We start from the raw sequence: 14,233 nt of genomic DNA, 5'->3' as shown, positions 1-14,233 counted from the left end.
TGTGATATCATTGTTATCAGAAATTTAACATTCCTTGCATAAATTTCCTTTTAATTCTTGGCAGAAATCCTTTGTGAGATATTCAGGGATGCTTTTTCTGTAAAATATAAAAATTCAAATGAAGAAAGATCAAATCATTTTGCTCTATTATTATAATATCATGTCCTTTATGTATGCCATAGTTTTCAAAGCATTTTCACTGCATTATCTCATAGAGAAGAAAGAACACTGAACAAGCAATTGAGAATGATGACCTAATCCCAGATCTGCTGTTAAGTAAACTGACCTTGAATAAGTCTCCTACATTTTCTGGGCCCCTGTTTTGTCATTCATAAGATGAAGTTGGACTAGGTTGTATCTTGAAGGTTTTTTTTTTTTTTTTTAATTGCTGCTGAATACTTCAAAAATCACCCTTAACATACCTTGTGCAACAGGTAAGGCAGATAGTTATCTTCTGCTTTGAAAATGAAACAACAGAAGTTTAGAGGTTGTCAAATAGTTAATAAATGTTGGAACCAGGCCTAGAACACTAGAAATCTAATCCTCAGTGTTGCACTTTTAGAGAAGGCCCCTTATAAGATTTTTATTCATAAAACTGATTTGACTAACCTGGTTAATATTTCCCCTATGCACATTAATATTTGCCCCTTAAATGTCATCAATATTTTTAAATGAAATAAAGGGAAAGTTCTATGCTTATTTCCATGGTTTGTTAGTTGACCCTGCAATGATCAAAGGGTGATCATATGTGAAGATTTGGAATTTTGTCTTGTGAAACCAACTATTTTGAAACAATGATAACTAAGGCAGTTAGATCAGGCAATAAGAACTAAAGTTGAACACTTGCCCTTTGGCTTAAAAGGGTTTTCATCTCTTTTGCTTTTCTCCACCAAATAAAACAAGAGTCAACAAATGTATTAGTGTGGATACAGCAATTAACTGCACTAACTGCTTCAAGGAGCAATAGATAACATCTTCTGCTTCCCAGGGTATATGTATCTAACATCTAACACCTCTGTAGGTAGAAGGAGATCTTGACTCCTCTTTACACTTTCTTGGGTTGGTTACTTCAATCCTGTTCTAAGTTTTAAATAATACTGCTTATAACAACTTCTCATAATTCCTTTCATATTAGCAATCAACATTTTAATGTAAATGTTATGAGAAAGGAATAATTGTCTATTTTGCTCACTGATGTTATTTCTAGTGCCTAACCAGGGCCTGGCACAGAATAGGCACTCAATATTTCTGCTAAGTACATACATGAAAATATTGTGTCCAAATCAATTCTTATTAAAAAGAAAAACAGAAACCAGGAGTGTCTTTTACGATCTAGACTACTAAGTAAACATTTGTGGGTAGAAGTAGTTTAAATCTGAGACTTCTTCCTTTTTTTTTGTCCTAAGAGATTTTTTTTTTCCTCCATAAAAGACAGAAGCACAATATTCAAGGCTTGAATATTTTTTTGCTGTTGTTTCAACATGTCACTTGGAAAAGTTTTTAAAATGAAGAAGAAACAGCGTTTACTTTAGGTGACTACCAGGTTCCCCAGCGAGTCTGTGTCGCTTTTTCCTTCATTATTTTTTATGGCTTTCTCATTTTTATATTTTTTGCAGACAAATGTAGAAATTATATTTTTTTCCTGCTTCTTCCAACTTCTCAGCCTTACCCATTCTTCTTTTCTCTTTCTTTTTGTCCCTGCTCCACTAATTCTTCCATTTTTTTCTGATGGCATGTTTTCCCCTCCATACAATCAAAATGCATTTGACGAGAATGATGAAAAATATAACTAAGGAGGTGCGGGAGGGTCGGGTACCTGGGGACTTGAACCCAGGTCACCATCTTTACACTACAGTCTGTGTTTCTGGATTTACACAGGTGAAACGTTGACCTAGAAGTACAGTATATGGAACAAACTACTACAGCTTTAAGCTGTGGAGGTTTATCAAAAAAGAGCAGAAACAAAGGCAAGCAGATGGCTAAAGATGAAGGTCACATCAGATTGAGAAGTTTGTCAAAACGTGATGACATAGGTAATCTGTAAACTGTTATTGCGCCTAGCTGGAGGTGCTGAAAAACATTTTGAAATTACAAAAAACACTGGAGTCGCCAGCACAGAGGCAGGAATGATAGCCTGGAGTGGTTCTGGTCTATGGATGAATGCCAGATGTGGAAAGCGACATATCTGGAATTAATGATATTAAACATGCTTTTCTTTTATGCTCAATAATAACTCTATTATGATTGATACAAACCGCAGACACTTTATCTAGTACAAATGGAATCGTCTGTCATTGACTATATTAAATCATCAATTTCTGCATGATGAGGATCGTTTAGGGTAACTAATCATCTGTCTCGTTCTGAAGTCTTTAAGGCTGATCAGATAACGTTTTGAATACTGCCTGAGCAACCATGACAATCTAACCCTTCCATGTAAGGATTGAGAGGGGCCCATTATGCCGTCAAAGCCTGTGGAAATATCACAGCTCTTTCTCTACATAATACCCTGCTGTAAATAAATCACTCTCCACCGCAAACTTTATTGATCACAAGCACTTCCATGCTTGTGTCTAGTGAAGTCTCTACAGAATAAAATGCTGCTTTATATTTTGTCTTGTCAAAATATTAAACGGCTCTGTCAAGCGGAGTCAGGCTAGCAGTGATGGTATAATTCTGCTGTAGCCCTTCTCATTCCCTCCTTCTATCTCAGCTGCCAAGCTTACAAAGCAGGACTTTTTTTTTTTTTTTTTTTTATAAACTTTCCAATTATAGTCTCGTAAGATTATGAAGCCTTAAGATAAAGTGTCCTAATTTAGAGTAGTGGAGCACACAACTACTAGGAAAGCGACTGTTAGATAAAATAGCATTTCTCACAAGGAAAAAGATAACCTGACTTATTTATATACACAACTTTAATGGGCAATGAGAGTTAGCCTGAAAAAAAATTTTTATTTTGTCTCACAAAATAGAGGGAAGGATAGAATCTAAATTAATTTGCACCAATGAGTTGATTATTCATACTTATAAAATAATGTGTTATGATCTAAAACAGCTTGCAGGGGGCAGAGAGGAAGACTGAGTTAAAGCTGAAATTTACCATGAATACAACACATGTTTTCCAAATGTCATGGATAGGCTATCTAGCCACTAAGTGGTACCACATACTGTAACATGTTTGTGGCAACACCCAGAAACAACAAACAGATTAAATGTGTAATTTACTGCCTGCTAACGCTGAATTTCCTGGGAAGCATATGGTTTTAATGCAATCTCAAAGTAGTTCCCTCCTTTGTCCCTTATAAAGGGGTAGGATTTTGCTTTCAGTAGGGCAAAGACTGAAATCACTTAGAGAAGAGTTAAGATTTAGTGTACTGGGCCATTAGTGCTGCCTGGAGGACACTGGGTTTGATCTTTATTCCCTTTTGGAAGATCATTAACTCTTTTAGACATTTAGCAAATAACCTCTTCCAAGCTTTCCAAGAGTTTATACAGCACCATGAAAGAGCATTTTGCTCTGTCTTGCCTGTTTCTGAGCCAGATATTTATTGAAGTTTCTGTTTGGTCATTTTTAAAAAGAAGTTAAACTGTAAGATGAATTGATAATCCCAGATGGAGAATTTATTTTTGAGGCATAACAATGGAATACTACAAAAACTGAAAGTGCAAGCCTAGCTGTGGACCTCTGTGTATACCTCTGTTTCTGGCTGCAAGAGATTCTAGTGAAGAGACGAGAACAAATTTTAACTTAGGGACAGGGTTAAACCCAGTGGCATATTTCAAAGAAGCAAGTAAACAGTTTTTTTGATGGTAATAAATTTGGATCATCAACAACTTTAGCTTAATTCAAGTTCTAATTCATCCCTATCTTCCCCTCACCAGTATTTTTTAAAGTATTAGAATAGGCAGTAAACCACAATGGTATCAATCTTCAGCAGTGTTAAAAAACAAAACAAAACAAAAAAAAATTAGGGGAACTCATTAAATCTGACTGAACTGACTGAACTGTATAGTCACCTAAATAGCAAAAGCCATTTACCTGTGAGTAAAATGAAGTGAGCAAATGTTATTTCCTGATGTATTGTTGAAAGTATTCTTCTTAAAGCAAGAGCCATCTTCACTTTATTCAGCAAACATCAGTGTCTTTCCACGTGCCAGTTACTCTTTGCCTCCTAGAAGCAGCCCCTGACCTTGGGGAACTGCAGGTTTATTTAGGGAGCCACAGTCGCAAGCAGGTGAAACAGTAGGTGCCGTCAAAGAGAGGCGATGGTGTGAGTGCCTCCCACAGCCCTGTTAGCCTTTGTACTTAACAATGAGATGTGTGTTAGTTATTTTTCATACAGCAGTTTAGCAGACATCTGTAGTTTATGCTTGCTAATTTTTTTCTACCAGCTCCTTCCTTTTTCTTCCTTTCCTGATTTCAAGCCAGGTGTCATTAACCATTTTTTGCAACTTCACCTGACCAGGGGTTGGGATATGATGTAGGCCTTGTCATAATGGGCATTACGACCTTCGGGTTACTATTATCCATTCAGAGATGGATGGTCATCACACAGGGAGGAGCACATTGAGTTTTTACCCATTCAGGGTGGCTTCCTAGAGCATATTCCTAACCACGGCGCTTTCCTATCTCAGTCTTTATTTATCCAATGTAGAGAAACACAGACGAGGTAATTGAATGAGTTATGTTACATTTATTAAAGGTGAAAAGACCCAGGCCACTCCAGTGAGATTTGTTGCTAGGACTTAAACACTATTTTCCCTGCTGACTTTCTAAGCTGATATTCTTGGGGAAGCCCAAATGCTGCTACTAAAAAAGAAGGAAACCCCTAGAAAAGGAAGTCAAATATGGAAGAAAGATGAGCTGAGAGGTGGAGAAATGAGTAAGAGTAAAACGCTGCAGGGATGAAATGATCTGGGTAATAAAATTGGATCCACTGGATACAGCCATTCTTCAGACCTCCATCCCTGGATTTTTCGGTTACAAGAGCCAACAAGTGGCTACTCTTGCTGAAGCTGGTTTGAGTTAGATTTCTCTACTAACAATGTAGTTAAAGAAATGTATACAGCTGGGTGTGGTTGTGCACACCTGTAATCCCAGCAGCTCCGGTGGTTGAGGCATAAGGATCTCAGGTTAAAAGTCAGCTTCAGCCACTTAGCTAGGCCCTCAGCAACTTAAACCTCAAAACTAAAAATACAAAAAAAAAAAAAAAAAAAAAAAAAAAAAAAATTAAAAAGGGCTAAGGTTGCGGCTCAGTGGGGTTGAGTGCCCCTGGTTCAATCCCTGTTACAAAATAAAGGATACGTAACTCTGATAAAACTCAGTTGGGAGAAAGTAAAGTACATCCTATAAAGGATTCCAACAGACTGCTGAGTTAGACTGGATGACAGAGACGCAAGAAGGAGGCTCTGGGGAAGCCATCCCTTATGATCTTCATAACAGGTCTGTAATTTGGAACTAACCTTGATATTGGGTCGAAGACCTTACTATAATTAGGATCTACCTGATAATTATAAACTGTAATTTATATTAGAAGATTTTTAGAAGACTATATTATCTAAATATTTACTTTCATTCTATTTGATGAATCAGTTTTTCCTGGTTTCTGGGTTCCCCTGGTTTGCACAGCAGACCCTTAGAAAAGTTGTAAAAATCCTCTTCTATATAGGAAGGTATCATTGAATGTTCAGTAAGGTAGCTCTTTTCAAACACCTGAAAGTGTTAATGCAGTTTCCTCAAGTACCTCACATGCTCCTGGGGAGCAGCTTACACTGTGGGAGAATCTAGGTCAATGTGCATGACTGAAAATAGCTTAACAGTGAATCCAATATGAATTGAAAAAATAATGAGATGACATTCCAGCCATGAGATACCCTGGCTGGACTGATACTGGGTCTAAAAATCAAGCATCCTCTATGTTTTGGTCAGCAAAGTTTTCTCTCCCGGTCTTGTTGAGCTGTTTTTAAAGTGCTCTGGATACTTAGATCCACGTTCCCCCGAAAGAGGCTGCCAAGAAGACAAGGAATCCTGTTTCAAATAGAAGCCAAATTGTGGTTTAGAGGAGAAATAAAAACTTCCACTTAATTGACATTGCATCTTTAGGTGGTTTTAAATTTTTATTCTATGATCCCCTGATGCTCTTGGATTTCCTAAGATTAATAATTTGAATGTGAAAAGAAAAATTCAAACTTCTTACTGTTCTGAAATTCAGTAAACAGAAAGATCATACAAGCAAGTGAGCAAAGCATTCTTTCTTAATTTGGAAAAGAAACGGTTTCAGATTGCTTTGTTTATCAACTTTTAAATAGAAAATGCCAAAGTGAATGTCATCACATTCCTGGTTTTTATTGTAGGAAAATAGTCTCCTTACAGGCTAAATATCCATAAAGTTAGATTATTCTACTAAGTAGAAAAATACTAGTTGATGTTAACAGACTGCTTAAAATAAATATTTTTTCACTAATACAAGATAAGTGGTTGGCAACAATGTCAATAATAAGTGCTGTTCTGTCATTATCTCAACTAGGCAGTGTCTCTGAAAAGGAAAAATATCTATTATAATAACCTAAACTACTCAATTTTTTTTCCAATTAAAGTTAACAAGTAATTGTTGAGTATCTATCCTGAACTGGTGTTTGCAGATGTCATATTGTGTGCTAAACAGAGTTGTTCAAAATATGGTTGCTGCTCTCATGGTGGTTTCAAGCTAATTGCATCATTGGGAGTAGGGTAGGAAGGCAGAAATGCAATCAATCATAATGTAAGGTAAACTAAAGTAAGTGCTGAAGAGAGGCACAGGCCCTGGGGAGGCAAAGGAAAGAGTAATTCTGACTAAAAGACCCAGGGATGGACTTGGAAAAGTAATCATGGCACTGAATGTATAAAGGTTTAAGACATGAAATAGGCATTTCAAGTTGAAATAACAATACTATCAAAGTATGAGAGTGTGTGCTGTGGTTGGGGAACACTGAACCTTGTATTTTTGTAGTTTGGGAGTTGAGGAGGATTCAATTGAGTAATGATAAAGGTACAGTGATTCCAGATTCTTAGATTCTTTAAAAGGGTTCTGAGCTTCTTTTTTATTTTTTATTTTTCCCTATTAGCAGTGTGGTGAGTCATGGACAGGAAGTGAAATGATTTAGTCTGAAATTTTAGGAGATTACTGTTAGTAGTGTACTAATAGCACTAATATTTATTGAGTGTTTACTATGTGCAAGCACTATTCTACATATGTAATACATAGTAACTCAGGAACCCTCACCATGGTTCCATATGAAGTTATCACTGTCTTCCTCTTTTTACACAGGGGTGCAGAATGATTAAACAATTTCAAAATAGTCATACAGCTGGGAAGGGATAGAGACAGGCATAAAGGATTCAGAGTTCATGCTTCTAACTGCTGTCCTATCTCTCAATCTATCCAAAGTAGATGATGCAGTGGCTTAAGTAAAGTACTGGAGATACGAGGACTATTCGTTGGATCTAGGAGAATAATGAAGAAAGCCTGAACAGGAAGTTAGTAGTAAAAAAGAATGAATACATTTGAGAAATACCACAGAGAGAGAAGCAATCAACATGGACAATTAATTGGATATCTGCAATGAAAGAAAAAGAAAAAGGTAACAACATAAAGATTTCAAAATATAAGAATATAATGAATGCCAGTAACAAAGATGTGGGTACAGGAGTACAGGTTAGGAGGGAGTTGATAATGTATTTAGTTGCTAATACACTAAGTTTAAAGTGCCTGTGATTCATGTCTGTGGATATGTAAAGTGGACTTGGAAATGGAAGCCTGGTACCCAGAAGAGGTATCGAAGCTAGACAAGGATTGTAGAAGTTTGCACAGTATTTTAGCTGATATGTATTAAGTAGCAATGATCTGCCTAATTCTGTGTTAGAGATACAGCTGTGAACAAGTTCATATGGTCTCTGCCTTCATGAAGCTTAGCATAGAAGATAGACATTAAGTTGATGTCTAACATATTTATTAGTTCCATGAAGAAAAACTCAGTGGTAGATTTAAGTATTATTTTGGGGTGTGACTTTAATTGTGAGAATAAAAAAAAAAAAAAAAAGCTTTTTCTGAAGATGTTTAATTTCCTCAGTAACCTGAAGAATAAAAAAGGGTTATCTTAGCTAAGAATGCTGGATGCATATTCCAGGTAGAGTGTGTGGAATTTCTGAGGTTAGATAGAGCTGAGTGTTCAGGGAACTCAAGAAGAGAGTGACTGAAGCCCAGAGAATAAAAGGAGATAAGCTCTGAGATAAAATTGTAAATGGAGTCAGAGACTAGATCATACAAGGCTTTTAAAGTCATGTTAAAGATTTTAGATTTTATTTCAAAATAGTGGGAAAATAGAGATAAATTTTAAGCAGAGAAGTGGTATGACAAAATTTGCATCTTAATGTGGCTGCTAGGAAGCAGGATGGATGATGGGGGTCATAAAAAGACGTAGTTTAGTTAGGAGATTTTATCAATAATATAAGTGAATGATGATAGTGACTAGGCTAGCAATGGTGACAGAGAAGAAGAAGACCAGAGGCAGAATTGAGTGATTGCTGGTGAATCTTAGTGAGAGAGGAAGAGGGTGAAAGATGACTTTCAGGTTTCTTATAAGAACAATTGAGTGGACTATTTCCAGGCTTTACTAAGTAGATAGAGAGGGCATTGTCCCACAGAGTGAAAGAGTATAAGAATATTTAGAGTTCATTTTTTAAGATGTCAGATGGTTAAAGGAATTCTAATTGGAGATAGTATAAGTATAGCTTATCATGTTTTTGAAACGCAGAATTCAGGGTTTGGGCAGTCATGGAAATATACATGCACACATATATAGATATAGCAGACAGAAGATACTTACAGCCATGACGATTAGCAAAGTCATTAGGATAAGATGGAAAAGTGAAAAGAGATATCTGAATCAAGACCTGTAAAGCATCAACATTTAAATATAGAGTAGAGGGCAAGGTTATTCTAGCCAAAGTGAACTTAGAATTCCCTAGACATACATACAGTAAACCAAAAGAGTCTGGTGTCATGGAAGTCAAGCAATGTAGAGTAGTGTTTGCATGCGTCTGATAAGTCAAGAATGATGAGTGCAAAAAGTATCCATTACATATATCATCATGGATATCATGACCCTAAAGGAAATAGTTTTGATGTGGTGAGATCCCAAGTCAGGTTGGGTTGCACTGAAACCTGAGTGGGAGACCAGAAGGTGCGAGAACATGCAAATAGGCAAAAGTTTCCAGAAGCTTGACTGTAGAGAAAAGTATTAAAGTAGCTGTTGACAGGAGACGTGGGAGAAGAGGAAGTCTTTCCTTTTGTTGTGTTTGGCTTTAAATACTTAACTATATTTGAATGCGTAGGGGAAGAGTTCAGTAGAAAGGAAGAAGTTATGAGGAAAAGAGGTGGAAAGAGATGCAACAAATCTCTGGAGAAGGCCAGCACTGCTCACACCTGAAGTGAAGGTGGGCAGTGGCCTGCGTTGCAGGGAGGTGTCAACTTTATTGTAAAAGAAGTGAAGCAGTGTGGGCGGGGCAGGTTCAGGGGATTTAGAGATTTGATGGAGGGATGCTAAAGGCTTTCCTACCTTCTGACTTATTTTTGCTGGATAGAATTATAAGGCAAGGTCATTTACTGCAGTGAGGAGATAGGAAAACCTCTAAGAATAAATGAGGTAATGTAAGTCTAGAATGTATGGTAAATGGAAAAAGTTATGAGATCAGAAACATTTGTGAATGTCCATGTTTGAAGAGTCAGGGGGGAAAGTAAAGGTATTCAGAAGAAGAAAAGTAAGTGTATTCAAAGGCAAAAGAAGACCAAAAAAAAAACCCAGTTTGAACTGAGAAGGGGAAAATGGTCAGAAGTCTACAAAGAGAACAGCAATATCAGATGTCCTGAAAAAAGCAATTGGGACCCTCATAATTGTTTTTAAGTTTTTGTTAAGTGGCAAGAACTGTGTTAAGTACTTCATCTACATTAATTCACAACAAAGACTATGAAAACTATAATATTATTTGTAGACAGATTAAGTGTCTTGCCTAAGCTCAAATAGCAAAGAATAACACAGTCAGTTTTATAATCAAGGAAGGACAGAACCAGAGGTCTATAAACCAGATACTGTGTGAAAAGACTAATTAGCATATATTGAGACCTTGTTATTAGCAGACATTTTGTTAAGCATTTTATTTATGTAAGGGTTTGGATTACTGTGGGAAATAGGAATAAAAGAATCAATTGAAGATAAATAAAAAGGGAGCTCAACTGTATTGACACTTAGGTAAGGTAAAAGAATAAAATATGTTCCCCAAACATAGTAAGGTATTTTCTAGAACCCATAAAGCACATTATTTATTGAGTGCTCATTCTCTAAGCACAAAATTGAAAGAGGGATGGGAATAAGATAGGGTTAAAATAACAGATTCTCTGACCTGTAGTAATTTATAAACTATGACTGACTCCATGAAGCTAAAGAACAATGGGACTATCATTAAAAATAAATACATGAATAAAATATTGATATTACATAAATACAAGATAGTGTTCAGCAAATAGAACATTTCAGGAGTTGACTGCTTAAAAAGGATTAAGACTAGAATCCTTCTGCTCTGAAGCTGGGTCACTTGATGGTATTCCTGAAACAACGTGGCATTTTTGCCATATCTCCCTATACCCCTAGAGATTTGAATGATATTATAGGATATTGGTTATGTTTTCTAACAAAGGTGAGGTTGAGAATTGCGAAAGGTGAGGATAAAATGCTGCTGGTGTTCAGGATTGATGTTGTAGTCTCACTTTCCTGGTTTAGAATATAGGATCATATGGCAAAAGAAGGTAAAATAGGAGGGATATTTATCACCATGCCATGTCTGAAACTGTCAATATCTATCATGTATCTTTCTACCTTGTATTTTTCTATCTATCTGAAATTTACCAGGAAAACTACTTTATAAATACATTGGCAATGACTTTTAACAACTTCAGGCATTGTGTTTCAGTGTCTATGTTAGAAAATGTTCTCCAAGTTCAAGTAGATGTATCATATTTGCAGAACTTGGTTGATTTGATTAGGGCAGATACTCAACTCAAAAAAACTAGGATAATCACTCTGCTAAGTAGGCATCTGTAGAACAGATTCTCTTTATGTGGGATGAAAAATCCAATCTACTACTGATGCTCTTTATTTGCTAAGAATTGGGAAGAAAATCCTTCAAGTTGACAGTAATTTTAAGGAAGTAGACTCTTCACCACATTTTGATTAGTAATTATTTATCATAAGCAAACACTTGAAATTCTTTTTCTCTCTGAAATAAGATCAAGGCATGTATTTGAAGGATGAACATAGGTTTTGTGCAGGATAAATATCTTTCTTTTCATTCAGAAGAACTTTTTTTTGTCCATTTCCAGCCCTCTTTTTAGAGAAAAGCAGTTTCTAAAAATGTTTGCATTACTTAAAAATCCTCAGTGGAATATGCTGTGTGCTTAGGTGAGAATAAATTTGCCTGCCATAAGGAGCATTCAGAGGAGCAGGAGATTCTGCCTCCAAATGAAGACAGCTAATTGAAGTGAGACTAGCGTCCAGGTATAAAGGCCAACCCCACCACATGGAAATTTTTCTTCTGGTGACCCTTTATTCTACAGCCTAAGACCATCCTGATTTTAAGGCTGTGGTTTCTGATGAGTAGCAATGACTGGAAATGGCTAGAAAAGGAATATGGGGCGATTTTGCTGTCCTTTCAAAATCTCCTTTAGAGCCTGGACATGTCAGGCCACTGCTAAATCCATCTGGCGTACCATTCCTGACAGGCAAAATTACTGTCTTGGAGTATGCCTTCACTAGGGCTTCTGTTTGAACTCCCTGGAAGCTGACATCCCCATAGAGTATGAAATCCACCACACTGGCTGTCAACAAGCTGGCAGCTTACGGGCTGTGCGTATTACCTGCTGGGCTCTTCTTCCATAGTGCAGACTCCTGTCTGATGATTTATCCCAGAAAAGAGCCTTGCAGATGAACTAGGAATGAGCCCTGCACCCAAATCAGAGTAATGATTCTAGCTCAAATAGGTGTTCATCTCCTATTTTTCAGTGTCCTTAGGACAAAAACCTAATGGACTACCTTCTAGCAACACACCGTTTTAGTCATCTTTCAGCTAAACCAAAGGTCCAGAAGCAAAATAGATCATTTGGGTCTACCGTGTGAAGTGGCAACACTGCCGAGAGCAGCAGATCGATAACTATTTATAAAGAGATTTATCTGATTCATTCATCATCTAGAGTGTGTGTCAGTGTGTGTGCCTATTGCATGTTTATGGATGTGTGCCTAACTAGTTTGGGATAAAATATTTAAATATGAAGACAAATAATAAGTGCAAACAATCTCAGGGAAATGAAACATAATTTATAAATGCATAACCAATTGGAAAAAGATAGATAATAGATAACATACCATATACCTCCAGAAAAGGAGACTGACATTGAGTTGAAACATGACTAAAGTGGGTATTTTGGAGAGAGGAAATTGAGAATTCTGCGGCTACAAACAAGGTTTTGCTGCTCCCCTTCCCCGCCCCAAAACAGCATCAGTTTCTTCCTTCTCTCCTCTTCCTTCTCTCCTTCCTTGCCTTGCTCTTCATAACACTTACTCCAGCCCCCAGGATTCTGCTGAGTGGCAGGGCTGGCAGCAGGGAGCAGATTAGCAGCAATATTTGAGAGACAGACTCCGGCTGCTTCCCTTCATCACTTTGCTCGCACTTCTAACTTCAACCCTTCCCCTGCCACCTGAAAGGCAATCAAAGATTAAGTGAAAGAGAAAAATATGTCAACGTTTTTTCTTTTAAAAAAGAAGTCTATTTGTCTTACAGCTTGATAAAAATGCCCTAGCAGGTTATGTTTACTTAAGGCCCTCACCCCCTGCTTTTATAAAATTTGATTATAAAACCCTGGGCTTCTGAAGCACACAGCATACACCACAGACCCTGGCTGCACTCCCCCAGAAAGTATCTAGCATGGAGAATGACAATAGTTTGTGAGATATTTTTCCTCTAGTGATCCTATCTAGTTCCTAGGAGGTGGCTTTGTGTATCAGCATTAATTTTTAAGGAGATGTAGGGATGGAAGCTCTGCTTCTCTCTTACATCTTGTACCTAAAGTAGGACAGGACCAATTTTAAAATACGCTGTCCTATTATTATCACATTACTCCTGTATTATAGCATGTAACTTGACTTCGGTAGTATAAATTTGTTTCTTTTTGGTGGTACCTGCAGCTATCAATATTTTCTATAAAAATCTAGTTAAGTAGCTTTGAGCTACTAATAAATACTTGGTATTTTGATCTGTAAATGGGAATAACAATATCTTATAGGTTTGACATGTTCATTAAATGGCATCTATATGTTGACTTGCTTACCATAATATGCAGTAGTACAGAGGAAGTGTTCAGTCAATACTATTTTAATAAAATAGAATCATTCTTCCAGGTTCTAAAGAACTACCCCATTGATATGAAAGGAATAAAGTGTTACTATGGTCAGATTAATTTATGCATTTGATAGCCTCTTCTAGGAGTAAATTGCCTTAACCCTAAATCCAAATATTAATGGTAATAAGCAATCCACATATATATAGTTCTTTATAGATATCAGAGACATGTAATTTCATTATCTCATTTTATCCTTCCCATGATCTCAAGACTTTTGAAGATGAGCTTACTAAAACTTCTAGTGCTTAAAAACAATTCTCAAGGTCATACATGTATTATGTAATAAAAGAAGGACTGTAACTCAGGTCTTTTGAATCACTGTTGAATTTAATAGAGGGTGAAACTGGTTGGAAAGAAATGTTTTTATAGCAATCAGATAAGGTAGATATCTGTTGTCCCTAGCTTTAACAGCAACCATAAGCTACTATGTCTACTGGAGCTAAAATTTTCTGAGCTAAGACAGTTTTCAAGTAAGTAAAAATCCATGCATGTGCATTATGGCTTTTAATTTCATCTCATATTTAATTCACAAGTAGGTAGTTCAGTTGGTGGGATTTTTCTTGGTGATGTTTGAATGATGTTTGTGCACTCTCTCTGCCCTCCCTCAGACTTTCTATTGACAGCATAAAAGGGTCAGAAATTTAAAAAAATAAAATGTTATGTCAAATAACTAACTCATTTGGTTATCACAATCCATTTGTATGTCAATGTTGTAGATTGACCTATAAGAACACGTCACCAAAATT

This window comes from Sciurus vulgaris (genome assembly GCF_902686455.1).
Source record: "Sciurus vulgaris genome assembly, chromosome: 3".
NCBI lineage: Eukaryota > Metazoa > Chordata > Mammalia > Rodentia > Sciuridae > Sciurus > Sciurus vulgaris.
The sequence above is the reverse complement of the archived record's forward strand: the minus strand, read 5'-3'. Positions refer to the sequence as shown.